Source organism: Podarcis erhardii (genome assembly GCF_964252035.2).
Source record: "Podarcis erhardii genome assembly, chromosome: Z".
In the NCBI taxonomy this organism is placed as follows: domain Eukaryota; kingdom Metazoa; phylum Chordata; class Lepidosauria; order Squamata; family Lacertidae; genus Podarcis; species Podarcis erhardii.
The window spans coordinates 8,586,759-8,604,933 of record NC_138504.1 but is presented as its reverse complement, the minus strand read 5'-3'; positions in this window follow the sequence as shown (position 1 = coordinate 8,604,933).

Here is an 18,175-nt window from a genome sequence, read left to right as displayed (position 1 = left end):
CGGGGGATGCGGGTGGTGCTGTGGGTTAAACCACAGAGCTTAGGACTTGCCAATCAGAAGGTCGGCAGTTCGAATCCCCGCGACGGGGTGAGCTCCAGTTGCTCAGTCCCTGCTCCTGCCAACCTAGCAGTTCGAAAGCACGCCACAAAGTGCAAGTAGATAAATAGGTACCGCTCCAGCAGGAAGGTAAATAGTGCTCTGGTTCGCCAGAAGTGGCTTAGTCCTGCTGGCCACATGACCCAGAAGCTGTACGCCGGCTCCCTCGGACAGTAAAGCGAGATGAGCGCCACAACCCCAGAGTCGTCCGCAACTGGATCTAATGGTCAGGGGTCCCTTTACCTTTACCTTTTAACTAGCTGGGGAGACAAAGAGATCCAAAGGGTGACCTTTCTCAAGAGGGTCGAAAGGAGAAGTGTTAAGGGAAATGGTAGTGAGAGCTTGCAACCGATGTGTATCAAAGTAAAGGTCAGCACAGGCAAAGAGCAGTGAGACAGCGTAGGAACTGGAGATTCCTTTCCCTATCAGTTAACCCCATGCAAACCCCTTTCAAAAAGCTGAATTGCATCCTGCACTTCCAGCAAACACACACACACACACACACACACATGTAGAAACTGCCTGCAGCAAAATATGCATTGGAGGACTCCTGTATGGTGTTCCAGCTAGCCAGTCAGCCAGGCCCTCTTTAAGACATTCCATTCCACCCTATCCCCCCTTTCCTGTTCTTTCCCTCAAGAGTTGGTGGGTATTCTGTGATAAATAAGTATGAGTATGGGCTATTTTCTTGATTTTTCATGCTCTCTGTGTCCCCCCCCCCCATCCAGTCTTCTTTCCAAGCCACCTAAGTTGGTGGCCACCATTGCCTCATGAGGGAGGGAATTCCATAGTTGCGTGAAGAAGGACTTTCTTTTATTGATCTTCCAACATGGAGCTTCATTGGCTGTCTATGAGTTCCATGCACAGCTTTATGGACATCTATCACGTCACCTGCCAAGGCATCTTTTCCCTAAACTAAAAATAAGCCAGGTACTGCTTGCCAAGATTCAAAAGGAACTTGTCTGTTCAACTCTTGGCCATCTTTGGAATCTCCATGTAGAGAGACAGCATGCCACAAAATAATAGTTTCTGGGGAGCAAGAGTGGAAGGAGGTTATTGCTCCCCATGCCCTGCTGGTAGACTCGTGGGTCACTGTGGGGAGTGGGATGGTCTTTGGCCTGATATGAGTAGACTCTTTATTCCTGCGTTCTCCCTTTTCTCTTGCCTCCCTGCCTTTTTGCTGGCATCAAGGCTTCAGCCAACAAGTAACTGCAGTTTTGCACAGCCTTCACGATTCATTCTACTCATGGCATTTGGCAGGAGGTCTGCTGGCAGAACGCAAGTTATTTGGTTCAGAATGAACTCCTGTAGCCAGAACATTTGTTGCTGCGCAGCTTAATTTGTACACTGTGGGAAATGGAGAACTGTTAACACAGTGCATAATAACAAAAACAACAATAACCAGTAAACAAAAACCCAAATCAAAGCAAAAGAAAAGAAAAGATAAATGACCTAACTCAAGTAATCTAATGCATTTAAATTTTTGAATTATTTCAACAATTTAAGCAAAATGTTTTAATAGTCCTTTTAAAGCAGGAGAATCTCAGGCCTTAGGAGTGACTGCGGCCCTCCAGGGCTCCTTACCTGGCCCCTGGAATTCTCCCCAGGCCTCACCACTCACCAGCTCTGCTCTGCACTGCAGGTGTTGTTGTTTTTTTTGCCAATCTGGAATGCATCTTTGAACTCTGATAATGCCCCTTGCGCCCCTGGATGGAGAATAGAAAGGGGTTGTGTGAATGTGTGTAGACGTCAGCCTACTGTACAAAGTTATAATTTACATTCAGCGCCCGTCTTACTTTGCCTTTGGGCCTGCCCACTTTCTAGCACATAACTTTCAGAAAGTTGTCCAGAAGTGAATGCAACCTTTGGCCTGAAACAAAGGGCCCCTACAATTTTTTGACATGCATCCCAGTGTTTGTCATCTGTCCCAGGGCCCTTGTATTCTTTAGCTAGTCTACTTTAAGTTGGTAGTGGATGTATTTCTTGATGGTAGATATACCACATGTCTTTGCTTATATCTTCATACTGAAAACAGCTTGATACCTGGGGGATGATCAGATGGGGCCAGCCCTAAACAAAAGGATGCCCCAGGTGAGGAACAGCTTCGGTACCCCTTTATTTGTTCATCTTTTTGATGCCTTCACTACTTATGTAACCCATCCTTCAACTTTCATATGCACGATTTGCATGCTTGATTTAATTCCATCATACAAGGTGATAAATTTGCATATGTGGATCTTATTGCAATTGCTCACATTGCATTTTCCCAGAAATAAACAACACATTTGCTGCATCTGTCAATATCACTGCAGAGATGGGCTTGAGTTGTAAACCAGGCCCTTGGCCAAGCATCTGTCCACCAGAGTCCTCTGGAGAGGAGGCAGTCAGGACTTCCTGGACAAAAACATGAGCAAGCAGGGGCCTTGTGGCAAGAGCACATGCACATATACAGGTACACTCTCCCCTCTGGTGGCCCAACCAGCACAGTCAGCATCACATTCACACAGCTCTCTTTCATTTCTGTGTGTTGACTGCAGTGGCCACAGTCTGCCCTCAGCCCTCTTCTTACAGATCTCTCAGCTGCCTGCAGGTACAGCAGATGTCATCAGTCATCAGCATCATCAGAGATGCTGGACACACTCAGAACTTAGGCACATTTGCTCCACTGCAAAGTTCCAGGTGATGGTGGAGGTGGGGGGGGGTGAGAGAAGAGGCACATAAACAAAATCAGTAATAATAATATTAATAATATTGCACTTGAAGTAAAAAGCAACAACTGAACAGGAAGTTGAACAGTGGTCATGGACACAACCTGTTGAGCATCCAGCTAGATGATTTCAATAAAAAAGCCTAGGAGAACAGATGACAACTGGAAGCAGTTGAGGGCTGCCTGAGCATTTCTTGTCCTTGGTATGCTGCCGGGTGTAGGAGTCCAGGTTGACTTCTTTGCAGGACTGGGTTGCAATGTATTCCGCATAGATCTTCTTGGCTTTGGACACCATCTTAGACTGGGATTTGATCTTCTTGTAGTCTTCACATGTCTGCTAGCACTCCAGGTTCTCCTCACTGAATTTGGTGCACAGGAAGGCATGGAAGGTGGCCAGACCATATTTATGCTGAAGCAATTTTTCCAGGGCCTCCTCCCACTTGAGAGCTTCTTCAGGAGTTGGCTTGAGGGACGTGAGGGCTTTGTCCACCTTGCTGGCTGGAGAGGTTCCAGGAGACTCATTCCACCTTCGGAAGATCCCCAGCTAGGTCTTCATGTCTTTGGCCCTCTCCAGGTACCATTTGGCTACCTCCCACATGGAGAGATGCATCTACATCCACGGAGACCTCAGAGGCAGCTGAAGCCCCTTGAGAGGAGGCAAAGCCCCCCACCCTTCCCTTCCCCGGACCCTCATGCTGAGAAAGTGGCCCTTTCCCTTTTTGTCACCCTCCATCAAAGGAGGGCCACAGGGGAGGGACTCAGATGGATATTATCTTTATTAAATAAATTTGCATAGCGCCTGTAATGGGATTAGGGGTTGCTTGTGCGTAAGCGCCAAACCGCTCCAAGTTGGGTAGTTGGCTAAAACCTTCCCTAGCCGGACAGCCCTTACTTCGTGGCTGTCTTAATCACTGGCAGAATCCGTCAGTGGGCGTTTCCTGAACTTTTTCCAACATAAGAGCTCCTTGACAGAAAGTCTCCGCCTGGATTCCCTGCGCGTCAGCTTTCTGCGCAGAGTGGGCGTCCCCAGGGGAGGTCCTGAGCTCTCTCCACTGGTCTCGCTGGAAGCGTCCCTGAGCCTTCCCTCCGACTCCTCCTCCTTCCCTTCTTCCTTAGCGGAAGATCTCCCTCTTTCCCTGCTGGTTCCCTCCCCAGCATCCGAGAGCCTCTCCACCCCCCTGAGATCTGATGGCAGTTCCCTGACAGCGCCCTTCATCTAAAGATCACAGGGCAGTTCACAACATAAAAATACAAAATGAAGACATAAAATACACAATAAAACAAGAACAAACCAATAACCCCCCCTAACACCACAGAATGTTTAGTCAGCCAAAGGCTATATTGAAACATTTTCTCCCGACACCTAAAGATATGTAACAAAGGTGCTAGGCGAGCCTCCCTGGGGAAAGAATCCCACATATGGGGAGCCACTGCAGAAAAGACCGCCCTCCGGACATTTCATGGAAGGGGCATGTGAAGAAGGGTCTCAGACGAAGATCTAAGGGGCTAGTTAGGTTCATATCAAGAGGGGTATTCCAGAATATATTGTGAACTGCAGCCCTCCTTTCAGTATATACACCCACCCCCCATTTAGGATTCTATGCTTTGTGTGGCCAGTTAAGAGTGTAAGTTTTTATAAACTCAGTAGGACTTACTTCTGAGTTATATCATGTAGGATTGGACTGTGTGCCTAACAGTGAGGTTCTTCTATTACATAGAAAAGTGTTTGTCAAGTGGAATAGCTGGAGACTGTGCCTTACTCCTGTTATTATGCTATCTCTATAGAATGATTTTATTATTGTTTACAGCCTGTGAAAACTGGCACCAGGCCAGCAAGAAGGCAAAGAGGGGAACTCTCCCTGTAATAATTTTCATACATCTGGCATCATTATAAATATTTGATGGTGTAAACAACAAATAGCTCTTTGTGGAAATATTTTTCCTCCCTTCGGCTGCAAGACGACAGCTTTCTCCTTTGCATTTTTATGGGTTTCTTCTTAAAAAATGGCAAGCACAATTTTGTGTACCCGTGTTTCAGGGTTGAATAATGAAATGCTGGAATTAAGACGCTGATAAATAGACCATTTAGGACAGAGAGGGGCCTGTGTTATCTATCAGATCAGAAAGCATTCACACATTTCCTGATCAGTAAAAATTGCTCATTCTTACCATATTGTCAGAAAAGCAGTATTTAATGTCTGGACAAAATACAAAGACTTACTGGAAAATAAAACTCCAAGGTGGCTTTCACCACTGGAAGCGAAGGCCCGAAAAAGACTCAATATGGAGGCCAATTGGCCAAAGTATTGGGAAATATTAGAAAAAGATGGAGATAATTGGAAATTGCAGAGTATGGATAAAATGAAAGATAAAGTGCGAGATTGGTTACACTACGCTCAGATTAAGGAAGTTTTCAAACTTGACAAAAAGTTAGGATTCCAGGTGGAAAAATCGAAGCTGGAAACAGAATTGTTAGAGCCTAAGACTAAGGTACTTTCAAGAATGTATAACTTGCTGTTAAAATGGAACACACAAGATGAAACGGTAAAATCGGCCATGATAAAGTGGGCACAGGACATTGGGTATAATATCATGTTTGAGGACTGGGAAAGGTTGTGGACCACTGGGCTGAACTTCACTGCATGTAATGCTTTGAAAGAAAATGTTATGAAAATGATATATAGATGGTACATGACCCCAGTCAAACTTGCAAAAATATACCATTTGTCCGATAACAAATGCTGGAAATGTAAAGTAAGCGAAGGAACGTTCTTTCACCTCTGGTGGACCTGCCCTAGAGTGAAGGCTTTCTGGGAAATGATATATAATGAGCTGAAAAAGGTATTTAAGTATACCTTCCCTAAGAAACCAGAGGCATTCCTTCTGGGTATTGTCAGCCAGAGGGTGTTAAAGAAGGACCGAACTTTTTTTATGTATGCAACAACGGCAGCAAGGATACTCGTCGCCAAGCACTGGAAAACCCAAGATTTACCCACACTGGAAGAATGGCAGATGCAACTGATAGACTATATGGAACTGGCCGAGATGACCGGCAGAATCCGAGACCTGGGAGAGGAGACCGTAGAAGAAGACTGGAAGAATTTCAAGATTTATTTGCAAAAATATTGTAAATTGTATGAAGGTTAAGAAGGATGCTAGATTATAAATAACTTGGCACCATTAAATTAGACGAAATGAATTATGAAGATAAGATAAATTTAGGAAAAGACAAATTTTGGATAACTATTAGGCTAAGCTTAATTTTTTAAGGTATGAAATAAACGTATCTAAAATTTGAGATACAACATTGGAAAATTAGATAATAAGGATGGAAACAAGGTGATAAATTGCTGGTTTAAGTTTTATAATTTGGAACGCTGGAGCGGGAGATGTGAGGAAGTCCAAAGAAGATAAGAAAATATGTTATGATATGTACTATTGTGTTTATTTATTTGTATTGTAATCAAAAAACCTTTAATAAATATAAAAAAATAAATAAAAAAAATTGCTCATTCTTACCAACATTTTGCTAACAAAGAACTTGAGATATGCAACATCACAGTTATGCAATAGCTCTGGAAGCAAGTACTAGAGAAATGACAGTTATCCAAACATCTGTCGTAACTATAGATGAAGATTTTTTTAATAAAAAAAATCACTTCTCATTTTGATGCAAACCTTCCTAATTTGCACTTCCCGAAACCACACATGAACCAAAATGCAGCCCTCCTTCAAAGGTTGCACTACTCTGAATTTTGTGATGCAGTTCAATCTAATGATGTGTACAACAATGTATAATCAATGGGAATCTTGCATTAAATGTATACTAGTGAAAACAGCACACAAAACTGCATTACAGCAAGGGAAATTGCTTGCAAAATTTGTACATTAGGCAAAATTGCATACCAAAATGGATACATTAGAAGATATGTGCACTAACTGTGTTTTGTGAGGAAATGATAGGGCCTTCTCAGTTGATGGTCCCGATTTGTGGGGTTCCTTTCCATGGGAGGCTAGGCTGGCCCCTTTTCTGCTTTCCTTTTACTGGCAGGCAAAACTTTTTTCTTCTAACAGGTCTTTGCCCACTGACTGGCTATTGTGGCAGGGTCTTGTGCTGCCATTCCCTCCCCTTTTCTTTTGTCTGCTTTTAAATTGTTTTAAATGTTTCCAGTGCGGTTTCTATTGGGTTACTTAATTGTTTTCTGGGCTTTTTTTTAAAAAAATATATATTTATAGTTGCTGTTTTTTCCCCAGTTGTAGTTTAATTTTTAGTTGTAGTTTAATTTATGCAAGAGGTGGAGGATATGTTATTGTTGCCTGGGGCAAATGCATGGGGTGTGTCCCTAAGGGAGCCCACTAGGCCTTTGGGTCACACCTGACCCAGGAGTGGAGCTGCAGCTGGGTGTGAGGAAAGTTGCCTTGGCATCATCCTCCCATGGTGCTGCCCAGCTGAGGAGAGGGGCAGCGAATTTGTCACTGACTCTCCTCTCTCTGCGTGATACCGCTCCCCCAAAAGTGCTACCTGGGATGGTCTGGCCCCCACCCCCACATCCTTAGTTACACTAGTGATTTATGCTAGAAATAGCCTTGGGCCCTGCACTGGGAGAAAGGCAATAAATATATAAAATAACAGATAGGTAAATAAACAAATACTGATGAATTTTGTGAGGGAAATCACAAACTGATGTGGAAATGTGGAGAACTGAACTCAGGATAGGAGAAACACACACACACACACACAGAGAGAGAGAGAACCCCCAAACTGACAATGTCACTAATCATTGCATAAATGTACTAACTCGCTCCAGTAGTGATGTATGGAAGTGAGAGCTGGACCATAAAGAAGGCTGATCGCCAAAGAATTGATGCTTTTGAATTATGGTGCTGGAGGAGACTCTTGAGAGTCCCATGGACTGCAAGAAGATCAAACCTATCCATTCTGAAGGAAATCAGCCCTGAGTGCTCACTGGAAGGACAGATCGTGAAGCTGAGGCTCCAATACTTTGGCCACCTAGTGAGAAGACTCCCTGGAAAAGACCCTGAAGTTGGGAAAGATGGAGGGCACAAGGAGAAGGGGACGACAGAGGACGAGATGGCTGGACAGTGTTCTCAAAGCAACTAGCATGAGTTTGACCAAACTGTGCGAGGCAGTGGAAGACAGGAGTGCCTGCTGTGCTCTAGTCCATGGGTCACGAAGAGTCGGACACGACTAAACGACTAAACAACAACAACTAACTCGCTAGTCCAATAGTTGAATAAAATAGCACATCTTAATATGCCATCATCGCAACCTAGTTAGAAAACTGAGATTGGTTGAATCTATAGCTATCCCCCATGTCTGCAATATGTTTCATTCTGCCATCTCTATATTGCAACACATATGTAAGTTGGGCTAATAAAGACCAATGCCTCATCTGCTGCTGCTTAATTGATTGAACATCTTCCTTTCCTCTATATTCTGGCAACCATGAATGGATGACAAATCAGCTCAGCTGCTCGTCTCAAACCCAGCTCTTCCAAATAGCTCATGATGAGTATTACATTGTCTGATGGAATCCCAACGACAGTGATTCTCATTGTTAGCTGTCTTATTTTTTGCCAGTATTGTTCCAATATGTCTGTTTGAGTATATTAGTCATCGTTCGCTCTGTTTCCATGCCATGAGTGCCGTTGTTTATGTAGTCAACATTGCACCACTGGTGCATGAGAGGAAGGTAACAGCAGCCTTGAGGGGAAACCAAGCTGGGCAAAAGCATAAAAAGTATTTCGGTACACAGGATCATAGGAAGCTGCCTCTTACTGAGTCACACAATGTCATGGATTGGCTGGACCCAGAGGAATGGTGGGAGGCACCAGCTGGGGAGTCACAAAGGGAAGAAGGCTCAGGGCCAGGGGAGTGGTGGTGGGACAATGATGAGTGCTCAGAGGGAGAAGAGGGAGAAGACTGGGAAGAGGAGGTGTCAGAAGCTGAAGAGGTAACAGGGTTTAGTGAGAAGGGAGAGTCTGTGGCAGAGAGAAGCCCAGAATCAGAGGCAGAGGCAGAGGTAGAGGCAGAAGCTGAAGCAAGAGAGGAGGGAGGTCAAGAGGCTGGCAGTGAAGTCAGAGGGTCTCGCACTCCTGCTGTGACAAGCTCCCCTCCCCCCTAGTCTCCCAGAACAAGAAGAGGTATGAAGAGGGAGGAGCAGAGACAGGCACATTGGCAAAGTCTCAGATTGCTGGGGAGGATCCAGGGGAGGAGAAGATTTAGCCTCTGCAACTGCCTCATAGGGGCAAGACTTAACTTTGTGTGATTTGTTGCTGGCTGGCTCCACGACACACCACTGGTCCATCAAACTCAGTACTGTCTACTCTAACTCTCCAGGTTTTCCCTTCCCTTCCCTTCTGCATTGAAGGTGTACCACGCAAAAGTGGTTTCCACCCTCTGTTATGCTGCCCCGCTCTGGGCCCCAGGGTCCAATTTAACATCGCTGGGGACACTGCAGAATCAGTTTCTCCGTCGCCTCCTGAAACTCCCCATGTGTGTGAGCAATGCAGCCATACATCTGGAGTTAAGGATTGCATCATTGGAGATGGTCATCTGGAAGCGAGTCTTTGGCTATTGGCTGTCCAGCTGGCATAGGCTTCCCGACCATTACCTCTTTCAGTGCCTCTGGCGAGACGACTTTGTTAACCCGTGGGTAGGAAAAATCCATGCCAAACTTTTGAGCATCGGAATTTCCCCAGCGGACTCCTTAAAGATGAACCTACGCTCAGCCAAAAGCCTTATCGAGCAAAGATTAGCAGACATTGAAAATCAACACAACCTCTCCAGGGGTGGGGGTGTCTGCTCCCCCAGGTATCACGGAATAACCCCACCACTTGGCCTTCCATCATACATGTCATCTCTTTCATCTGCACCACACCGACTTGCATTTATTCGTGCAAGGTTCAATGTTTTTCCATCGAACCTGTTGAGCTACAGATTTTCCAAGGGTTTGGTGTCTCCGCTATGCAAGTGTGACGGGAAAACAGTTGAATCTCTTCCTCATATAATGTTCAACTGTCCCTTACATAGCATAGCTAGGACTAAATTCCTGGGTCCTGCTTTACTGCGCTTGGTTGGCAGGCCTGTTGAGTCACATGCCGCACTGCTCTTGCAGGATACAGATCCTTCTGTAACTCTGCAGGTGGCGAGATTCCTGAATGCGGTTATCTCACACACAAAAACCACCAAAAAACAACAACAACAACAAAAACTAATCGGACAGTCATGATGAGAGTGCATGACGGATCTCGTCTCCAGTTCTCCTTTTTCTGTGAACCGTCCCTTGGATCTTTCCGGGCCCCAAGCTGTTACTGTCACTGCTCAATGACCCACCCTTGCATCGTGGTGTTCCCCTTCTGTTGTTAGATGTATTGGTTTTTATGCTTCTGTGCTTTTATGTTTGTACATATTTTATGGGCTAATAGCCGTAAATAAATATTATTATCTCCAGGTTTTCACACCGGAGACTTTTCCAACCCCACCTCCAGACAGTGCTGGGGATTGAACATGGGACCTTCTGCATGCAAAGCAGATGCTCTACCACTGAGCTATGGTCTGGGAAACTCAGCCAGATGGGCAGGGTATAAATAATAAATTGTTGTTGTTGTTGTTGTTGTTGTTGCTGCTGCTGCTGTTGTTGTTGTTGTTGTTGTTGTTATTCCTCATAGAGACAAACTTAGGGGTGGGGAAATTCTGCAGAGTAGCCCAATGATCACTGAGCATGATTAGTGACTCCAGAATACCAACTAAGTTGTGTGTGTGTATAGGAAATAGAAGATCAGGCCAGAAGAGAAATGGAATGGAGTTGCTGTAATGCCAAACAGGAACCACCCCATATGGCAATGCTTTAGGAATATAGGAAACTCTTATACTGAGTCAGACCATTGGTCAGTCTGGCTCAGTATTGTCTACAATGATTGGCTCTCCAGGGTTTCAGGCAGGAAATCATGCCCAACCCTATCTGGAGCTGCTGGGGAGTGAATCTGCAACTTCCTGTATGCACAGCAGATGAGCTACAGACCCTTTGTTGGAGGTCTCATTTGTATATGCAAATAACTGTCATCTACCACAGTTGCAACTTGCACCATTTCAAGCATTCTCTGAGAAAACATGTTCAGCTGGATTTCCCAATGCCTTGTTTATTTGTTTGCTTGTTTAGAATATTTTTATTCCTCCCACCCATTGTCAAAGCGACCCCTAAGGCAGTTTACATGGCTTTCTCTTAATTAAAAGAAAACATGTAAGAAAGCAAAACAAATAAGAGAAATGCTATAGTCTGATACCTTTGATGAAAAAACGTTTGTTCAGAAAAACCTTTCAGCTCAGGAAGTCAAGCAAACTTCAATGACTGTGGAATGGTTTGGCCTGATGGTGAAAGAAGAGAAGGAGCTAAACTGACCTGAGGTAGGGAGTTATGCTGTCCAGGCACAGTCACTGTAAGATCCTCTCCTGTATCACAACCTTTCACACCTCCAGCTAGTGGTGGCTGGTGGAACTAGTAAGACTAAAAGGCAGGAGGTCAACGGTACGTAGAGATGGAGTCAATAGCAGATTATGGCTGATACAGTCATACCTCGGGTTACAGATGCTTCCCAAGCGTCCACAGTACAGTCAAACCTCGGTTTCCAAATGCCTCTGTTATCGTATGTTTCGGCTCCCGAGCGCTGAAAACCCGGAAGTAAATGCTCTGGTTTCCGAACACTTTTCGGAACCCGAATGTCCGACACGGCTTCCGCTTGAGTGCAAGAAGCTCTTGCAACCAATCGGAAGCTGTGCCTCGGCTGTTGATTGTTTCGGAAGTTGAACAGTCTTCCAGAACGGATTATGTTTGCCAAACGGAGGTTTGATTGTCGCTCAGTCAATAGAGCATGAGACTCAATCTTAGAGTCATGGTTCAAACCCCAAGTTGGGCAAAAAGGTTTCTGTATTGTAGAGGATTGGACTAAGCAACCCTAATAGTCCCTTCCAATTCTACAGTCCTATGATTCTATGACAGGAAAAGTCAATTAATTGACTGAGTCAACCAGTTGCAGCTAACTGATTCTAGTTTTGTCCCCATCTTCCTCACTGCTGAGCTGACAAATGCAACCCAAAGGTGGAGAAAAGTGACGGGAAGCAAGGAAGAGTCTGCATCACAGATTTTACAGAAACAGACAGGCTCAGATAGGAAGAGGCAGCCACTTCTCTATTCCGGATTCAAGCCTTCCAACATACAGTATAAGGAACTCTTCCACCTTGTGTGAAACAAAGCCTGTATTGAAAGGAAAGACACCTTTCACCCAAAGGGATATTTGATCCCTACTTCCACGTTGAATGCACATGCATTTTCACAGCAAACATATTTGTCACATTTTCCTCCACTTTCAGAAATCTAAGTTGATTTTTCTTTTTCTCCCCAGGTTGCCATCTGGATGTGCCACTAACAGTCTCAGAGAGTAAGAGACCATCTGTTAATACTTTCCCAGGAAGCTTTTTATAGAGCAGTGAAGTGGCATATATATATATGTATATATATATATATATATATATATATATATATATATATATATGTTGTAGTAAATTAGAAGAGGCTGGATATGAATATCATTATCATAAGTATTATTAAGTAAATTTGTATGCCACTCTTCATCTGGAAGATCACTGGGCAGTTCACATCATAAAAATACAAAACCATAACACAAAATACAAAAGAGAAGAAAAACATACCAATAACCCCAACCCTCCCACATGAATGTTAAGGTCATGGTTACTTTTCACACATAATAATAACTAAATACATAGGAGCGCCTCAGGAATGCTCACATGCAATCTGAAGCACTGCATGTGCTGCTGTGTGTTTGCAGATGTCTCCGCTACTGTCGCCTTTGCTACTGCAAAGAAGCTTCAACTTGACACTGAAATTTGCTGTGTCATGACTTATTTAGCCCTGCCCAAAGTGCTTTCCATAACTCATATTTAAATCTCCATGGCACACTTCAGAGCATCAAACAGGCATTCTTCTTGTGTAAGTTACAAGAAAGGAGATTCCGACTTCAAGAAGAACTTTCTGACGGTAAGAGCTGTTTGACAGTGGAACAGATTCCCATGAGAGATGGTAAAGGTAAAGGGACCCCTGACCATTAGGTCCAGTCGTGGATGACTCTGGGGTTGCGGCGCTCATCTCGCTTTATTGGCTGAGAGAGCCGGCGTACAGCTTCCGGGTCATGTGGCCAGCATGACTAAGCCGCTTCTGGCGAACCAGAGCAGCACATGGAAACACCGTTTACCTTCCCGCCGGAGCGGTACCTATTTATCTACTTGCACTTTGATGTGCTTTCAAACTGCTAGGTTGGCAGGAGCTGGGACCGAACAACAGGAGCTCACCCCATCGCGGGGATTCGAACCACCGACCTTCTGATCGGCAAGTCCTAGGCTCTGTGGTTTAACCCACAGCGCCACCCGCGTCCGAGAGATGGTAGATTATCTTTTATTTGAGGCTTTTAAGCAGAGGTTGGATGGCCACCTGACAGGGATGCTTTAGCTGTAATTCCTGCATTACAGGAGATTGGACCAGATGACCTGTGGGGTCCCTTCCAACTCTACAATTCTATGTTTCTGTAGCAGTTACCCCATTGCTGTGGATTGGAAAGTTCTATCAATAAATGCTGTGAACTGACACCATTTAAATAACTTAAATTTGAGCTAGATCCGATATTTGTCTTTCATGTTTGATTGCTCATTGCCAGAGTATTTGCAGGGTGGTAGATAACACAGTCTCCTTCTCGCCTGTGGATGTGCCATTTTCTCTTTCAGCAGATATAGTCAATATGTTGTTTTTTAAAAGAATTATAAAATGCTGACAGGATGTTTTGCAGTGACACATTATAACCACATTAAGCAGGCATGTTATTGCCAGCCTACGATGGCACTTGAGGTTCCCTTTCTTATGTTCTGCCAGTGCTGAATAAAATATTAATCAGGACTGGAGGGCTGATTTGAAAGGAGGCGTTGAGGATGTACTCCAATTTTGCAAAGGACAGTGGGTTAACAACAATTATTCACTGCAACAAGGCTGTGATTCCTGGAAGGAACTGGTGCAAGACTCTCCAGCTTCTTCCACAGCCAAGTATACTGAAGAAACATGCCTTTCAATCAGAATGCCCTGGTGATTTCATGTCTATGAATGCCATCAAGAGATGCAATATTAGCTATAAGTTTAGTTTAGGGCTTTCACTTGAGGAAAATGGTTTTAGTTGATCAACTGATTTTTAAATGATTTATCAATAATTTTGCATATTACCCATGACCCAATAGAGGTGCCTTATTGAGATGTGGGACTAAAAGTGAAATCTGTACACTGACTGATTGCAGATCTATCCAGTCTGTAGTCTTCAACCCACTTGCCTGGGAGTAAGCCCAATTAAATTCAATGGGACTTAATTTGAGTAGATATGCATAGAATTGCACTGTTGTTGTATAGTTTAATAACAATAAAACTTCATCATCGTTAAGAACTGGATACATTAGAACATGCCTAGTCACTAGCTTTAATGGGATGACACCTACACCTCCCATAGAGAACTTATGGAGCAATATTCAGTTAATAATAATTCCCAACTACCTTGGCTGAACCGTTGAAGCAACAGGGGGTCCACTCTCCCCCTTCCAGGCATATGAACTCTCGTCTGATGGAGTGCATGCAAGCAACTAGAGACTTCTATAGGCCCCCATAGGAGATAGTGGGGCAGGGGACTGTGGGAATTTGACAAGCCCGCCATTTGTCTGAATAGCATCTTCCTCCACTTCTGCCGTGTCCTGCATCCTTCCCCTGCCTCTGACTGCTTACACTCTTCCCCTTCCACCAGCCCTGGCTTCTGCCTCGCGGGTGGCACAAAACCCCATAAATTGCTGCCCCCCTCTCTTGGTTCAGTCTCTAGCCCCTTTGCCTCTGCCACACACTTGTCAGGGCCCTGCCAGTCCCTGGTACCCCCAAAAGAACAGCAAAGTTTAATAATTGGGTTGGTTACTCTTTACAAAGATGAACCTGGGAGCTGACCAGGGTGCTGAAATGGATGACATTCTGGGAATGGAGTTGAATCTTGTGCCCTTTCCCCAACCTGGTGCCTTTTAGATGTTTTGGGCTACAAGCATCATCCCTAAGCACTGGTCATCCCCAGCAGCTGTCTGATGTCTCAGACAGATCAATGTCTACTGGCCATGGTGGCTGTGCTCTGTCTTTATGGTCAAATAAAGTAATGCTTCTCGATGCCAGTTTCTCGGAAGCAGAAAGTGCTCTTGTGCTCAGGTCCTGCTTGTGGGTTTCCCACAAGCGTCTGGTTGGCCACTGTGGGGAGTGGTGGGATTACCTAGGGGATGCTAAGAGGCAAGAGAGTGGCAAGGGGTGCTGGCGGTGAAAATGACTACCTGACTTTGAAAAGCTTGTATCATTAGGTCAAGTTCATCAGTTTTGTTGAATTAATTAAACTAAATAGTTTTAATGGAATTTTGAATAAATGTGCAATTAATTGTTACTGTTTTGATTTTGTTGTTGCTGGTTATCTTTCATAGCAGGCCATGCAAACTGCAACTCTGAATGTTTTTTGGGGGGATGCATTTATGAAACCAATGGGTTGGTGGCCTGAAAAACCTTGGAAACAGCCGGTTTTCGTACACAAAACCTTCTACAACCCTCTCCAATAGTCCATAGCTGTGTGGCTGCCACTCAGAGGAACATTTGATGTGCCACGGCTATCCTAAACTGGAGCACTGATTATATTGCTAAAAAGGTACACTTCCTTGAGAACCTTGGAATGTACAACATGAAACTGTTTCCACTGAAGGGTATTTCAGGGTTTGCTAAGTCTAAAGCACCTGGAATGGTACCTGAAAGTGAATATTAAGTCAATGCTGTTGCTGGAGATCTTCTGTCATATGCTTCTGTGCTCTCCTTATTGAGGAACCAAACAGCTCTCATAGTTCTTTTGTACAGTGGCCGACTCTGTTGTGAAGTAACACTTGTAGTGACAGAGGTGCCTGCCCTCTTCTCTTCTCTATAAACCAATGCAAGCTGTCACGTCAGGCATTTAGTTGAAAAGCTGTGGGAATTGTGAAGCCTTAATGCTTCCCAGACTGCCGTCTGCCACATTAACAAATCTTTCACTTTCCAGTAGATGATACTGCCAATCACTGTGACAGCCTGAAGAACACCATTCATTGTTAATTAATTATTAGCTGTCAGCAGAAAGGCTCTGTTGAACTAAGAACTTGGAGGCAGGTTGCGGATCACCTGTTATTTAAACTTTTATGTTTAAAAGGACACTAAATACCCTCAATTATCAAAGGGAGTGGAAATCCTTTCAGATGTTTCCCTTGCGCAAGTGACTGCTTCAGGTACAACATTAATTATTAACAGAAGGAAGATGCAATCCCGTCATCTTGATGGTTTTTGTGAGGATTATGAAAGATCTAAAATGGGGGAGGTTTTCTTTCTTTCCTTTAAAGTTAAATATACTCTCTACCTTCTGAACATTTTCTGGGGGAGGGAAGACAATGACACCCGCATGCTAAATGGATATTCTCTCTCTCTCTCTCTCTCTCTCTCTCTCCTCTCTCCCCCTCTCTCTCCTGTGCTTAAGCAGAAGATAATATTGACTAGCAAAAGAGGCATCCCATTTGTCACTCTGACCCAGAGATAGAGCTCTATATGGGAAAGGGCCATGGCTCTGTGGTGATCCAGCAACTTGGCAGAAGTTTCTGGGTTCAATCCCTGACATCTCCAGATAGGAAAAGATGCCCTGCCTGAAACCCCGAGGATCTTCTGCCAGTCATTGTAGAAAATACACTGAACTAATGGTCTAAATCCATGTAAGGCATGTTCATGTTGAAAAGCATTAACTGTGAGCATAAGTGAGACCCACACATTGATTTATCTAAGTGCAGGGTCATCTATCCGGACTACATTGCTTTTCATTGCTGTTTTATATTGTTTTCTAATGGGTGTTAAGCTGCCCTGATGACTCAATGCATTGAAAAGACAAAGCATACATTTCTAAGGAAAGTGAAAAAAGTGAAAAGAGTGAATAAATAAAATCAGTGGTGCATGACTGGGTCAGAACTGGGTCCTTCAAGGAAATGATTTCTTTGTTCCTTCTCTGTGAAACTGGAGACTACTTCCACGTTCTCTGTCTCGGTGATCAGGCTCAGGGATCTAATCCAATGTACTTCATTACAGGAACATACTGTATCTTCAGGATGAGTCTGCTGCCATTTCCAAAGACTAGGTGAAATTTCAGAGTGTTGCTCTTCTTTAATGATATGGTCCTCATATAATAAGGTTGGCTTTAACCTTGCTGCAAGCAACCTGTTAGAGCTGCTGACAATAAATTTCCATTTGCGAAATGGTTTCCATGATATCTGCCTGCCTTACGGGGTGGGGTGGGGGGAATGTGAGGAATGAATTAACTAAGGGGTGTAAAATAATGTGAGATCTTCAGGTTAATGGAGAAGCTTTGCCTTTTGCAGAAACCTTCAGTATCTTTAAAGCACCACACACTGCTGTTAATCAACAGATCCCACACTAATTAGTCAAAAGGCATTACACAGGTGCCAACTTTGGAGAGTTGCCTTAAATTCTAGCATTATTATTTCATCATGAATCTTCTCAAAGTCAAGCGTGACTGTGTGGGATGACAGATACGCAGTGTAATCCTGTCTTTACAGAGGCAACCATCAACATTTCCTTTTGATTTCTATGGATTCAGGATTAGACCCACCAAGTAATGTTTTGAGCACAAAAAGTAATCGAGGAAGTTAAGTTTCAGTTCCTAAAATGGATTTCAACCTTTAAGGTGTTTTGAGTTCTTTGAAAGTAATTGGAAATAAAGGGAAAACGCTGTGCTTGCTTCGTATGAAGTAAATCCCACAGAACTCAGAGGGATTTACATCAGAGTAAACACACCTGGGATTGCATTGCACAGCTCCAAGGATCAAGACACCTACTTAATGGCAATGCCACTTAGTTCAATAGGACTACACTGGCTCCATGCTCCTAAAGTGCAGCTAACTAAAATGACTTGTGATTATTTGTCTACCACCCAGTTCCTTGCAGTTTCAATGGTAGCTTTGCAACTTTTAAAAATAACAATTTAGTGATTATTTTTAATGCTTTCAGTGTTCCATGTATGGGATAACCTTTCTATACAGCATTGTTGAGCCCCTTCCAGCCTCACTTTTTGGCTGGGCATGCTGGATACATTAGAACATGCCTAGTCACTAGCTTTAATGGGATGACACCCACACCTCCCATAGAGAACTTATGGAGCAATATTCAGTTAATAATAATTCCCATGTATTGCTTGTCTAGGCTACAT